This window comes from Phascolarctos cinereus, unplaced genomic scaffold, assembly GCF_003287225.1.
Source record: "Phascolarctos cinereus isolate Bilbo 61053 unplaced genomic scaffold, phaCin_HiC Scaffold_8;HRSCAF=390, whole genome shotgun sequence".
Classification (NCBI taxonomy): Eukaryota; Metazoa; Chordata; class Mammalia; order Diprotodontia; family Phascolarctidae; genus Phascolarctos; species Phascolarctos cinereus.
This window is the reverse complement of record NW_027556291.1, coordinates 13,445,352-13,460,357: the sequence shown is the minus strand read 5'-3', so window position 1 is coordinate 13,460,357 and position 15,006 is coordinate 13,445,352.

The following is a 15,006-nucleotide window of genomic DNA, read 5'->3' as shown; positions in this document are numbered from 1 at the left end:
AAGACTCCTCTTCCTCAGTCTGAATCTGGGCTCAGACACTTCCTAGCTGTGTGACCCTGGGCAAGTCACTTGACTCTGCTTGTCTCAGTTTTCTCATCTGTAAAATGAGCTGGAGAAGGAAATGGCAAACCACTACAGTATCCTTGCCAAGAAAACCCCAAATGGGGTCATGGAGAGTCGGAGAAGACTGAAACAACTGAACAACAACACATACACCCTACCTAGTACATGGCCATCTGGATGGCCATAGGTAGTTCAGTACCTGGCTCGAAGGCTTCCTCACTCCCTCAAACCCTGCTCTTACACTAGGGGATGTCAGCAAACACTTTGATGCTCCCTCAAATACATTGGCTTCCTTTCCAATGACCTACACCTTCCCTCCACATCAGCCATACACAGCAATGGTCATGCCCTAGTTCTCACCATCACTCAGAAGACTTCTCCTTTCATGATTATGAACTCTGAAATGTCTTTATCTGACCATACAGCATTCCATCCCTCCCTCTACCTCCCTCCTTCCATACCTACTGTTTTCCCCTGTTATAATTTCCATCCCTCTGCCCCCAGGGCTCTCCCAGGCCTTTCCCCTGCTCTGGCAGCACCTTTATCCTTTCCCACTCTTGATTCTATACTTAACCATTTCAACTCTACACTGTTATCAGCACTCGAGTTCCTCCCCCCCCAATCCCACCCCCCACCTTCTCACTGCTCATTCCTGGCCGAAACACCAACTCTAGATCTCTCCAGCCATTTGCCTCTTCAGCTCCTACATATGTGCTGCTGAACGGAGCTGGTGGAAGTAACACAACTATGCCGACTTGATTCACTATAAATGGATACTCTAGAACCTTAAATGGGACCTCACTGAACCAACACAATTCACTTACTCCTTTCTAGTCGATTCTCTAATGCCTTCCCTACAATGGCTCTGTCAAACTCTTCTCCTTAAGCATTCCATGCCAGCCCCTCCCCCCCCAGCTAGTACTCAACAGAGGCCTCTTGATGCCTATGATGTGTCATTATAATGATCTCCCTTGTCTTTCCCTTCCCCTTCAGCTCTCTCTCTCGCTCTCTCTCTCTCTCTCTCTCTCTCTCTCTCTCTCTCTCTCTCTCTTTATCTCTCTCTCCCTCTCTTCTCTCTGTTTCCTCTCTCTCTCTGTCTCTGTCTCTCTCTTTATCTCTCTGTCTCTCTCTCCCTTTTCCTTTCCCTCCCTTTCTCTCTGTCTCTGTCTCTGTCTGTCTGTCTATCTGTCTCTCTCTCTCTCTCGTCAGTCTCTATTAGTTCCTTTCTACCTGCAAACATGTGTAGGTCTGCCCCATAGTTTAAAAAGCTCTCTCTCGACTCTGCTATCCCCTTAAGCTGTTGTCTTGTATGCCTCCTTCCTTTCTCAGCCAAACTCCTAGAAAAATTTGCCTGCACTCATAACTTCCATTTCCTCTCCTCTCACTTCTCGACTCTCTGCAATGTCATCACTAGACCAAAACTGCTCTCTCCAAAGATACCAAATATTCTCCCCACTTGCGTCTCCTCGCCTATCTCTGAAGCTTGTCAGGCTTGGTTACTACTGAAGGTTGTCTCCTCAGTCTTACAGCAATATAAAGTTTTCTCAAACACACACTCCCCCACTTTGAGCAGGCAAAGAAGCCAAAGAAAATGCCTATCCATGATCCAGTGGCACACATGCCATTCCAGCAGGCAGGCAGAATTTCTTCTAAATGAGGACAATGTGGTGGCAGTGCCATGTGGCGTCATGAGAGACTCATTCCCTAATCTGAACAGCAACCCCTCCCAGACATGAGGCAGGAATCCTGCCCTGGGATAGAGATTAGCCCTGACCTACAGGCATGGCACAGAGCACAGGCACAGGTACCGGGCCATTAGCACCACGGTGCGCTCATCATTAGCTTCCATTTTTTTAATTTACTTTCAGCTGTGCAGCTTTTGCTAATGCTCCTCCTGTGGTCATGCTGCTTGTAACTTTAACTGGCTTCATTAAGAAGAAAAAGGTGGGAGGGGAGCAGTAGTGGCACTCAAGAACAAAAAGGACACCCTCCAAACTCAGTCATCTCTGCCAACAGGAGACAAGAGCTGGTGCCTTGGGGAGGTCTGGCTTAGGGCCAACAATCTCGCTGGAGTACAGAGAGAGGAAAGTAAGGCAAGAAGGTTTGCTATTATAGCCCCTATGCTAGGGTCTATCTGCCTCCTAAAACAGAGACAGCAATGGCTGTAAATGATATGTGGGTAAATAAATAAGAGTAAGACATTTCCATAAGGAAACAGAAGGTTCTGTTAATTTCCTTCATTCTGGTTTTTTTTTTTTTTGCTCTTTCTCCTCTTACTTATTTCTTACAACACTCTGGGTGCTCTAAGAAGTAATTTCAATTTCCTGGTGATTTTGAGTTCAACTTATCTCCTACTTCAAAATATTGGCACTGTTACCTCTCTCTTCAATGTGCAGGTGGAGTTTAACTGTGAGAAATAACAAAGACCCCAACACTAGAGAACCCTGGGAAACAGAAGAGGTAGAGATCAAATGGGCTTCAGCAAACACAGACAGAGCACCTAGCTCATGAGAGGCCCTGCACCAGGCACAGAAGGAAAGACAAGACTTCTGTTCAGAATTCTAGATGAGCTTAGAGTTTTGTTTTGTTTTTGTCAGGGTATGTCTGGAATTTTAAAAAAATATATTTTATTTTTCCCAGGTACACATAAAAACAATTTTTAGTATCCATTTTTTAAAATTTTAGTCTCCAAATTCTCTACCCCCTCCCTGAGATGGTAAGAAATTTAATATATAGATTACACGTGTGCAATCATGTAAAACATATTTCCATATTAGCCATGTTCTGAAAGAAAACAAAGGCCAAAAGAAAAAACCCTGAAAAAAATGAAGTGAAAAACAGTATGCTTCAATCTGCATTCCAGCTCCTCTAGTTCTTGATCCAGAGGTGGATAGCATTTTCATTACAAGTCCTTTGGAATTGTCCTGGGTTGTTGTATTGCTGAGAATAGCTAAGTCATTCACAATTGATCATTATCCAATGTTGTTGTTACTGGGTACAATGTTCTCCTGGTTCTACTCATTTCATTTGTATTTGTTTCATTTGCATCCATTTATGTAAGTCTTTACAGGTTTTTCTGAAATCTACCTGCTTGTGATTTCTTAGAGCATGATAGTATTCCATCATAATCAGATACCACAACTTGTTCAGCCATTCCCTAATTGATCAGCATCTCCTCAATTTCCAAATCCTTCCCACCACAAAAAGAGGGATTATATTTTCTGTATGTGTGTATACATACATACATACATACATATCATTTTTCTTTTTTTATGATCTCTTTGGGATACAGACCTAGTAGTGGTCTTGCTGGGTCAAAAGGAATATACAGTTTTATAGCCCTTTGGGCAAGATTCCAAATTGTTCTCCAGAACAGCTGGATCAGTTCACTACTCCACCAACAATGCATTAGTGTCCCAGTTTTCCCAGGTCCCTTCCAACATTTGTCATTTTCTTTTTCTGATATATTAGCCAATCTGATAGGTGTGAGGTGGTACCTCAGAATTGTTTTAATTAGCATTTCTCTAATCAATAGAGATTTACAGCATTTTTTCATATGACTATAGGTAGCTTTGAGTTTTGGGTTTTTTTTAGGCGATTGGGGTTAAGTGACTTGCCCAGGGTCACACAGCTAGTAAGTATCAAGTGTTTGGTCGGAGGCTGGATTTGAACTCAGGTCCTCCTGACTTCAGGGCCAGTGCTCTATCCACTGCGCCACCTAGCTTTGATTTCTTTATCTGAAAATTGCCTGTTCATATCCTTTGAACACTTATCAATTGGGGAATACCATGTATTGTAAATTTGACTCAGTTCTCTATATATTTGAGAAATAAGGTCTTTATTAGAGAAACTGGCTAGCAAAATTTGTTTCACAGTTATGATTACTGTGTATTTCCCTCCATCCTATTTTCCCCTTGTTTATCCTTCTCTCTCTCCTTTCTACTTAGCCCTCCCCAAAAGTGTTTTGCTTCCGATCACCTCCTCCCACAATGTGCCTTCCCTTCTATCAACACCACCCCTTTCTCTTATCTCCTTCCCTTTCTACTTCCCTATAGGGTAAAACAGGCTTCTATACCTGAGTGTGTATGTTACTCCCTCATCAGATGAGAGCAAGGTTCAGTTGTTGTCCACCAACCCCCATCTTCTCTTCCAATGTAAAAGGTTTTTCATGCCTTTTTTATGTGAGATAATTTACCCCTTTCTACCTCTCTCTTCCCCCTTCTCCCCATGTATCCCTTTTTCTCACCCTTTAATTTTACTTTTTTTATTTATCATCCCATCGTAGTTGACTCACACCCATGTCCTCCATGTATACTGCTAACTCCCCTAATAATGCATATCTGGAATTTTGACAACCTGTAGCTGTCGTTTCCAAACACAGGTGTCCTTCAAAGCCCCTTCCTGGGCTGCGCATGCCACAAGGCCAAAGAAAACCTCCATGAAGGGCGCTGGCAAACCATTAAAATCAGGACATTAGTTTGCGAATTCCCGGCTCTTATAGTAAACTGACTAGTCCTGGACAACACCCTGGAGCCCAGAACTCCTGAATTTAGTAAAAGGCTCAAGGTTCAGGGGAAAGCTAGCCCTTAGTATGTTCCCCTGTGCTCCTCATAGTACATCTCCCTCTCCCATTGCCTCAGGATCCAGTCAGAAGGACCCCAACGATTGGCTCCTTTCATTTTCTCCCACCTGATATTCCTTTCCTAGTGACGCAGCCCAGAACTGTTAAAAGGAATTTTTTTATACTGACAATAGGTACTGAAAACCATTTCCAGGGAAAGTTGTGTGAAATACAATCTTGATAGAGGGGGGAGGAAAGGTTACCATAGATAGATATTTTGAAGCTTCCATGTTCACTAATTATTCCTGCTAACTCCTAACTCACTGCCAAATTATTTTGCTGAAGGACTACAAGTGCTATCAGCAACCTCTAAATTTGGTGGCCTGGGACAAAGGCCCAGTCACCCTGCCCTGGTTCTGACCTTGCCTCCTGAACCCCTTCCTCCACAGTCCTGCATCAACTGGTCAACTGGTTTCAGATCATGAACATTTCTGTCTAGGTCAATGAGCAGCAGCATCCTGCTGCATTCTTTTTTGTCTTTCCAAGGCCCCCAAATATCCCAAAACTACACCATAATTTCACCCTCATTCAACAACAAATACAGAAAAATGATGGGGTAGTTAACCTGTAAATGAAATAGTTAGAGCAAATCTAAGAACTCCAGGCAGAAGTACTGAGGTAGAAAGGACCAAATTAAATGATGACAACGAGATAAATCAAGCAGTTTTGAGCCATGCACTGGGGCCGCATGATAAAGCTATCCTCAGCATCTGTGCCATGGAATTTGTCAAGGAAACTGCTTCATCAGCAGGTCCTTCTTTTGCTCTGGTCACTACACTCTTTTAGCTGGGACCAGTATGGAAAGGGTAAATATGGCTGAGAATTCAAGAACAGTTGTGATCTGCCTACTTTGCGGATGGAAGGACTGCCACCCAGCGAGGACAAAAACTCAGGCGTGCACAATCACAGCACCACATTCTCTGCATTCTCCCATGATTGCTGATCATTGACACGCAGATATTCAATATATGCAACCTTTTCAAAAACAGATACCCTATTACGGACACATAGACAGCAATAAGAGTAATAAAAACTTGTGGATGCCAAAAATTTTCTTAGTTTCCTGACAGCCAAGGCCCATTAACATGTGCACCCAATAGATAGACACATTCACCTCTCATTTGCTCATCTGTAAAAAGACAGGGAGCTGTACTGGGTGACCTCTAATGTCCCTTCCATCTCCAGGCCTTTCCATTTATGACCCCGTGCTCTATGATTTAATTACCTGTGACCTTCCTAGAAAATAACAGCTGAAATTTAGTTAGCACTTTAAAGGTTCAAATAACACTTTCCATCCACTCCCTCCTCTGATCCTCAGTGATATAGAGTGAAGAGCTATTGTATGAGAGGCCCTGGGTACAAAGCTGAGCTCTACCACCTACACCCTTGGGGGAAATCACCTCTCTGGGCCACGATTTTCTTATTTGTACAATGAAGGGATTAGATAAGATGGCCTCTGAGGTCCTTCCAGGTTCTAAATCTATGACCCTCTCATTCCACTGTTCCCGCAGGGATGAAAAAAGGTCCAGGCCACATCATCTCCCATCAGCTCTCAAAGGTTTTGTCAGCTGAGCACAAGCTTTGCAGATTCTACCATTGTAATGAGGGGAATGGATATTTCTCTAAAGCTTGTGATGAACTGGACAAATATCATCTCATCTGATCCTCATGACAACTCTGTGATAGAGATACGGTAACTATAATTATGCCCATTTTACAAATGAAGCAACCACCTTTCAGAGAGCTTAGTGACCTGCCCATGATCACACCACTAGTAAGTGAGAGATGGGGGATTTGAACCCATCTCTCTCTGGACTCCGAGGTCAGCACTCTTTCTCCTCCAAAATACCACCTATTAAATATTATGTTACCATGAGGTGCCACAATCACAATGCAGAAGACTTTATAGTACCTAGATAAATGGAACCATCAGTGGGGATGAGTCCTTCCTTTACCTATGACATCGAAATAACCCCCATCTAACAATTATAGTAAAGGGTTTGGGGTTTATGGCATATTGATTTCTCAATTTTAATCAAATCGTATCTTATAAAACCATCCATCCCCTCCATTTGCCTTGCACTGTTCCCTATGGACTACTGGACCTCCTGAAACTGTGCCACAGATGACTTAATTTTATCAGACAAGTGGACTGCTACATGTGGGCACCCATACATAATAGGCAGGCCCTACTTCCCAACCCATCTGACTCTACAGCTACCACTGTCCTCAATCCCCACCCCCTAACCGGCCTCTTTTCTACCTCTTGTTCCCGGACCTATAACCACATCGATACTAATCAGTACCACTACCATTGCTCTGGAAATGGCCTGACGATCGCCTCCCCTGTGGCTTCACTCACTATCCCTGTGACAACTCAAATCAGAACACTATTCCTCGACTTCCACTTCTCAGTATATCATCTTCCTCTAAGTATGTAAGTTCTTTGAGAGCAGGGAGTATTTTGCTTTTGTATTTGTATGATTGGCACACAGTAAGTGGTTAAAAATGTTTTGAATTCATTCATTCATTTATTCAAGCCAACATCAGCTACATAGTTTTACTTTGGCCATCAGATTTACTTGCTTATTTAGGTAAACGAAGAAGATCGCAAGAATGTAGTAAGACAACATTAAAGAAAATAAGCTTAATTTTAAGATTTTTCAATTGTCATTGAGAAATCACTTGAAAAATGTGGATTAATACTTACAATAACAGACAATACAAGTGCAACTAAGATGCTGAATAAAGAGAACTGGTCTGCCTAGGCTAAAGAAAAGCACAGGCTATCAGAGAGCCGAGAGAACATTCCACTTGGTCACGTGGGTCAACATGTCTAAGAATTAACTATTACTAATGCTTGGGCTGCCGATGGGTGTGTCTCTTGGAAGCGAAAGGGTCTGCGAGTTCCCAGTGCTATCAGGGCAGGTAAGGAGAAGTGGTGAGTAGAACTGGTTCTGCAGCTTGGCCAGAAACCTCAAGCTTTATACTTGGTCCTGGACAGCTTCCTAGGGGAACTGAGAAGTTTCAACATGGAGAGAATATGGCCATCTTATCTCAAAGACCGTATGAAGAGAGAAAAGCTGGGGCCTGACTGCAGGCAGCTCAATATTTGGATGAGTGACTCCATTTCCTCCATGCTACAGTTTTTTTCCATAGAAAGACTATTTGCAAAGATAAGGCTGCCTCTGGCCCTCATCACACACGTGTGGAGAATTTTCAGGGATATGCTCAAGCAGTTGGATGAATCTTTTGCCAACCCCAGAGATGCCACCACCTCTCTGACTAATGCTGAAAGGACCAAATCAGAGTGAGCCACACCACTGGAGAATACGGCTGGGCCAGAAGAACAACCAGATCACACATTTAGAACTGGAGGGAAACTCAGAGGCCATCTGATTGCAAACTCTCATTTTACAAAGAAGGAAACTGAAGCCCAGGAAGGTAACTTCAAAGAATGATATATTCAGAGATGGAAAGAACCTTGAAAAGCATCTGGTTCAGCTCCTCCAAGTTTGTAGCAGCCTTGGAAATAGCTTGTAAAAGCCATTTGGCTATGGCAGTTCTATTTGAATTACAAAGATTTCAAGTCAAAGTGGCCCATTTGCCATACTCGGTACAGGACATAACTGCTGTCTTGGCCAATGGGAGCCCCATCTTCTGAACATGTGAAGGGTACTCTGCCTGCTGCTGGCTTACATGGAAGGGTCGTAGAAGGCACAATGACATAGAACGGAAGGGCGCTGTCCCCTGAATCAGAGTATGAACAGGTATTTCTGAGACACACCACTGCCACCTCAGTCCCAATCCTTTGGGAAGTTTTGTGGCACAGTGGGAAAAGTACCAAGTTTGGAATGTAAGACCATGGTTTCAACTGCCACTCATTCTGACCCTTACTGCCTTGTCACCTTGGACAAGTCACTTACCATGTCTAGATCTTAATCTCTACCACTAGACTAGATGAAGTCCATAGCATCTGCCACTTCTACATCTGTGGTCCTAGAAGCCAGGGGTGCACTGAAAAATGTTTAACAATAGGCTCTCTGTGGGGAAAAAAAACTGTGTAGGTACAGTGCACTTTTACATTTAATCTGCATTCTTAACATTTTTCACCAGCATTTTCTTAAGTCTGTATACTCAACAAAACATGCACGCTCTGATGTATAGCCTTTGTCCATTTCTGCAGTGTAAATGCTCATGCTGAAAATTTAACAATCAGTTCTTGACATCCAGTTTGAGCTGGCTCCACACACCCCTGTATGACCCTAGTCTAGGTGCACCACACAGTTGGGGAGCCTAGGACTTTCCTCCATCTCTTCCGTGCTTGCGTCAATGCTGTTCAAAGGAGCCGTATTACCAGATGATTTGTTAATGAAAGGCTTGAACTATCCTCTGTTTGGTTCACATCTGACTGACTTGGCTTCCCAACTCATCTGCAGACAGGGGTGCATTGGATACTCCTTGTGGAAGTGCTGGGAATAGAGTCAATGTTTACTAAATTCTTGCTGATTGTTCCGTATCCGTGTATCAATCTGGATCCTCACCTTCATTATTCCCCATATCATTGGGCTGGGAAAACACCCAAAGAGGTAAGCATCCTCAGAGCTATCCTATAAACCTAAGTTTCTGTAAAAATTCAGTCATAGACCAAAGAGGCTTGGGTTAATAAACATCTTCTTGTCTGCTTTACTCTGATATCTATTACATGTCCCTCGCCATCTCTGTAGGGCCCAGACAATGAACCCATCCTTATTTTAGTAGCTGTTTTGGAGAGGTATTATGATGTGGCTGAGCGAGTACTGAACTTAGAAGTCAGGAAAATCTGGGTTCAGATCTTGCCTTAGACCTTTAGTACATGTGTGACTCTGGGTAAGCCACTTAACCTCTCTCAGACTCAGTTTCTTCATTGGCAAAGTGGGTATTATACTAGTACCTACTTCAAAGGTTTGCTGTGAGAGTAAAATCAGATAATGTATGAAAATTGCTTTATAAACTTTAAAGGGTTATGGCATTGTATTTATCATTATCATTATTATTAATATTATTAATCTCAGTGCTGTTGGGTTACTGTCCCAATTAGCACCACATGTATTTCGAGGAGATGAAAATTGGCACACCATTTTGTAGGAGTCAAAAATACGAAGGAGAGAGGGAGAGAAGAGAAGGGTGGTTTCTTTATTCCCCTGACAATTGTATGAAAGCCTTTCAGGGAGATCTTTGTGTTTACCTAAAGATTCCCAAGTCCTATCAGCCAGACGTCTATCTGGCCAAATGCCATTGTGACTATGTGGCATTCTATTTGTAGCCATTCCTTCTCCCAGTTTCCATGGATTGACTGTAACAGGATTTCATTATCCTACAATCCAGCTGGGATTCTGTATCCTGTGAGCTGCACAATATCCTCTGTGTTGGCATTAGTGAAATGCTGTCCATTTTTAGCCTATTCTGGGATAATCCACAGTCCCGTATCATTACCAAGCAATGTCAACAGTGTCTTTTACAGCAATGAAAACAAAGACAAACATTCACGCATGCTTATCAGTAAGTGATTCAAACAAATACAACATACCAGTTGTCAACTCAAAGGGACTCTGCAGCTATTGATCCAATGGGCTTCGTCATCAAAAGTCCGTAACTTACAACCATATGCTACATCAGACACTGTAGGAAGAGAGACAAAGTAATGAGAAAACAATAGAATGCCCTTTATACGTTCTTTTAAAAGAAACTTTTCTGAGAAAAAAAAAGAAAGAAAAAAATCTGTTGATAAGTTTACCAAATTTTCACTGAGGTCACTGATTACCAGCAATGAACGTGAGATTCCCTTACAAATGAGACCTTTTGTTGGCTGAAGAGAGAACTGCAGTTCACAGACACAGAGTCTCCCTCTGGATGGTCCCAAATAATTGGCTGCCAGCATCTATTTTTGTTGATATATGTCAGTTCCATAAAACTAATAAACCTATTATCTGCATACCCTTTTGATTCTGCCAGCAACATTTGATTTAAAGCGGTATATCGCGGCCTTTTGTTCCTAGGCCCAAGGTGCATGTTTGTTTGGTTTTTTTTCTTCTTCTTCTTGTTTTTTTTTTTCTGTCAATGCCTACAGCTTCTAAAAGGAATAAGGTAACCTATGACTTCATAAAGAAAAACCCAATTACAATTATGGTTTACAAAACTGTGATAAATAGCCCTCTGGTTTATTCTTTCCGATCATCCTGGCCTTCTGAAATGAGAATTCATTTAATTACAATATTCAGGGAACTCAAGAGCAGAAAACCAGTTACAATAACCTGTACATATTTTTTAAATACCAGCACAGAAGTGAAATCACACTGAACATTGCCAAGCATGGTTGCCCTGTGCTCCACATACATTCTATGTGCAAGAGAATCTGCTAACAATGCCCAGGAAATACAATTAAGTTCGAATCATGGTAATACCTCTTTTCAACTGAACTAGATTTGTTTTCTAAAAGTTGAAATCTATTTTTCCACTTTTTCAATGCCATTTTTCTTTTTTTAATGTGCCCTATAAAATATAATTTTTCCTGAAGTTTCCTACTCATGTTCAAGAATTTCTACAAAAGCCCTATTATGTCACATTCTCCCCCAAAACAAATTTGCCAATAATACAGCCCAACTAAGCTGGGGGGACAAAGCTAATGGTCAGTCACATCTGACTTCATGTCCCATAAAGCACAGGGGTCAAATACTCAGTAGCCCACACACTCCCCAGTGCTGCCCAAAGCAGATTACAATTTAATTAAGAAATAATTAACAAGATAAAAATACAATAAAACATAGATGATGTCAATATGTAGTTTTCTAAGTTGCAAGGATCACTGTGGGCTGCAGGGCTCCTCAGGAATAGTTTCATGACCTCCTTTTCTTTTTTGGGTTTGAACCACTGCCATAGGCGTCTTCCCTCTGCTAACCCTCTGCTCCCAACTCTTCCTGAGAACTATCTTAGCCCAACTTGAGATCAGAATGACATATGGATTGTAAGCAGGTAGGGTCCAGAACGACTCGGTTTGGACTGTGTCTAAACAATGCCCAAAGTGATCATTTCTGTCATGCTCATGAATCATTTGCATTCCGGATGGAAAATAGCCAGATGCATCCATATAACATTCAGACTCTTTGCCTTAGGAGACCATGATGATGACAAGCTCTGTCCTCTCAACAAACAAACACCATGCTTGCTCTGTGCAGAAGGCAAAGTGAGGAATACCATGGAAGGAAGGACTCTGACACAAATCCTTGGATGGGGCAACCAAGACTTTAGGGTATTTCAGCAGCCCAGAAATAAAGGCAATACCCACTGAACTAGCAAGAAGAAGTTAAAATAGGAAGCTACCAAATCACAGTCAACCAACCGAGCTATAAGCATGTATCCAGCACCTATTATACACCAGATACTGGGTGACAGTAACCCAGATGGGCTCCACTACCTCTCTGCCACCAAGTAGGGCATGTCGCAGGCTGCTCACCTTCAGTAGAAAAAGAGCTAGCTTTGGTTCTCAGTACTGTACTTTCTAGTTGAAGCCTCTGAGACTGGAGATCTCAAAGCTGTGCCCCTGCTGTGGGGACAGGGGCTCTGGCAGATCTCGGGAAGCTGGCGTGGATGTCCATCAGCCAAGGCCAAGGTCATCCAAGCTCAGAGAAGCTCATCAACACAGGAAATAGATTTCTCAGCCAGGACGATGTGGACTATCTCGATTAAAAAGAGGTTGCAAACTGTGCCCAAGGATATACCACACCAAAAAGATGACAGATCCTGGAAGAATTCAAGAACTCAATTTGACCAACACTTATTAAGCACCTACTGTATGTACAAGGCCTGGGCCAGAGAGGCATTGAAAAGATAAGACCAAGATAAAACAGTCCCTGACTGCGAGGAACTTATATTCTCCTGGGAATATAGCAGTAAGGAAGGTAACAAAACATAAAGTAATTCCAAAAGAGAACAAATCCTAACAACTGAGGCTACTGGAACAGGCCAAAGGTAGAAGCAATACCTGAGCTGAGCCTTGAAGGGGGCCAAGGGTGCTAAGAGCTCTCTAGGGGTGAGCCGAGAGGCCAACATAGGCACAGGGGGCAAGCTGTGCAAAAGCACCAGATGGGACACAGCATGTCAAGTTTAGGGAACAGCTAGAAAGCCAGGTTAGCTGAGATGTAGAGTTCGTGAAAGGTAATAACATGAAACAAACAAGAAAGGCAGGTAGATTTTGGAGGACTTTAAATGCCAGGCTGAGGGGTTTGCTTTTTATTTTAAAGGCAATAGGGAACCACTGAAGGTTTTTGGGTAGGGGAGTGACGTGGCCAGATCTGTGTTTTTAGAAGATTGACATGACAGCTATATGAATGCTAGACTGGAGAAGGGAGAGATCGAAAGCAGGAAGCTCAATCAGGATACAACAGTCTAAAGGAGAGTGGTTAAGGGGCTGAATTAGGGTGATGGGTGAGTTGAGGGATGGGATAAGTTAAGAGATATAGAAACAAATTCAATAAGACTCAGCTACTGGCTACATATGGGAGGGTTAATCATAGGTCCTCTGACTTTCAATTCAGCACCCTTTCTAGTGTACCTGTATTTCAGGCACCTAGGTGGTACAGTAGATAAACCACTGAACCTGGGGTCAAGAAGCTCAGAGTCCAAATCCATCCTGACACTTACTAGTTGTGCGATCTGGGGCAAAACACTTAATATTTGTTTGCCTTGGTTTCAACAACTGTAAAATGGGAATAAAAACCTTGCAGGGAAGACAATAGTTGTAAAGTGCTTAGCATAATGCCTGGCACATAGTTATTGTTAAATGCCAGCTCCTCTACTCCTCCTCCTCCTCTTCCTCTTCCTCCTCCTTTATACCTAGATCTGCCCCCGGGTCATATCTAATCCCTATCCATGTGATGGCCCTCCAAAGAAAAGGAGCTGTCACGCCTCATCCAACTTTCTCTTCTCCAGGCAAAACGTCTTCAGTTTCTTTGCCAGATCCAAATATGGCATAAATTCAAGGCCCTTTAGAATCCTGATTACCCTCCTCTGGATAGTCTCCAGATAATTAATTTTCTTTCTGAACCATGGCACCTAGTACAGGACACGGTACTCTAGATGTGGTCTGAAGAGGGAAAAGAACAACAGGTCAGATTCTTATTCCAAAGGGCAGCTAAGATCACAACACTTTTCTAGGCTGCCAGATCTAGACATACTTCACATACAAGTTATTGACTCTTTCTCTTTTCTCAAATTTGCTTGCATTTACTCATCTAGAAAAATAAAGTCTCCCTTTTGGTAGTAAAGAATCTTAGGGAGTATGGCATACTGGGAAGGATGCTGGAACATCTTTCAAATTCTGTCTCTGACACTGACCAGCTGGACTGTCTGGACTTGAATGCTCATCTGTAGAATGGGGATAATGATGTCCAAGTCACCTATCGCACAGAGTTGTTGCAAAACTGTATAAATGTAAAAGCACTAGATCCATGTCAGCTGTTACTCTTTTATGTCTTTCGTCTGTTTTTCTTTTAACCCCCAGAACCTACCAGCATACCCAATGCAGAGTAAGTGTTTAATAAACTCTATTTAGTTGAAATGACCAAGGAATAGAAGCATGCAAGTTCTGGTAAATTTTAAACAATTGGTTCTCTGAAAAAAAAAACTGTACTTGACACACTTTTAAGCTTCATCTACATTCTTACCATTTTTCCATTCATCTATCGTTTTTTCAAATGTAGACAGTTAACAAAATGATAAGTCAAGCTCTAATTTGTAACATTTGTCAAATTTACAAAGTGTGAATGCTCACTCTGAAAATTTAACAATCAGCTCTTAAAAACTAGCAGTAGCTGGCTTTGTCACATAAGGAGTCACATTTCACATTGGTATAAAGAGGAATTTCCTGACAATTAGAGCAGAGCACACATCTAATAGGTTGCCTTAGGAGGTACTGAGTTTTTCTCTCGTGGAGGAGTAATTCAAGCAGAAGTTAGGCCACTTTGAGGGGAAAGTCAAACACAGGATTTTACATCAGGCAAGGGATTAGGTTAGAGGACCTCTTAAATCCTTTTCTACTCTGAATCTGAGTGAGAATGTACTGGGCACGTGGTTCCCTGTCCATAGTCCTGAGAGGAATGTCTTACCTTGCCTTAATCACTGAATGGGTCCAATGAGACCTGGGAAAGACTTTAGCTTAAAAAGGCCAAGGTCTCCCACTGCATCCAGAGCCCTCTCGAGTCACGCTGATCTATATCTGGCCACTGGACTCAGATGACTCCAGAGGAGAAAGTGAGGCTGGTGACTGCACAGCCCTCCCTCACTTG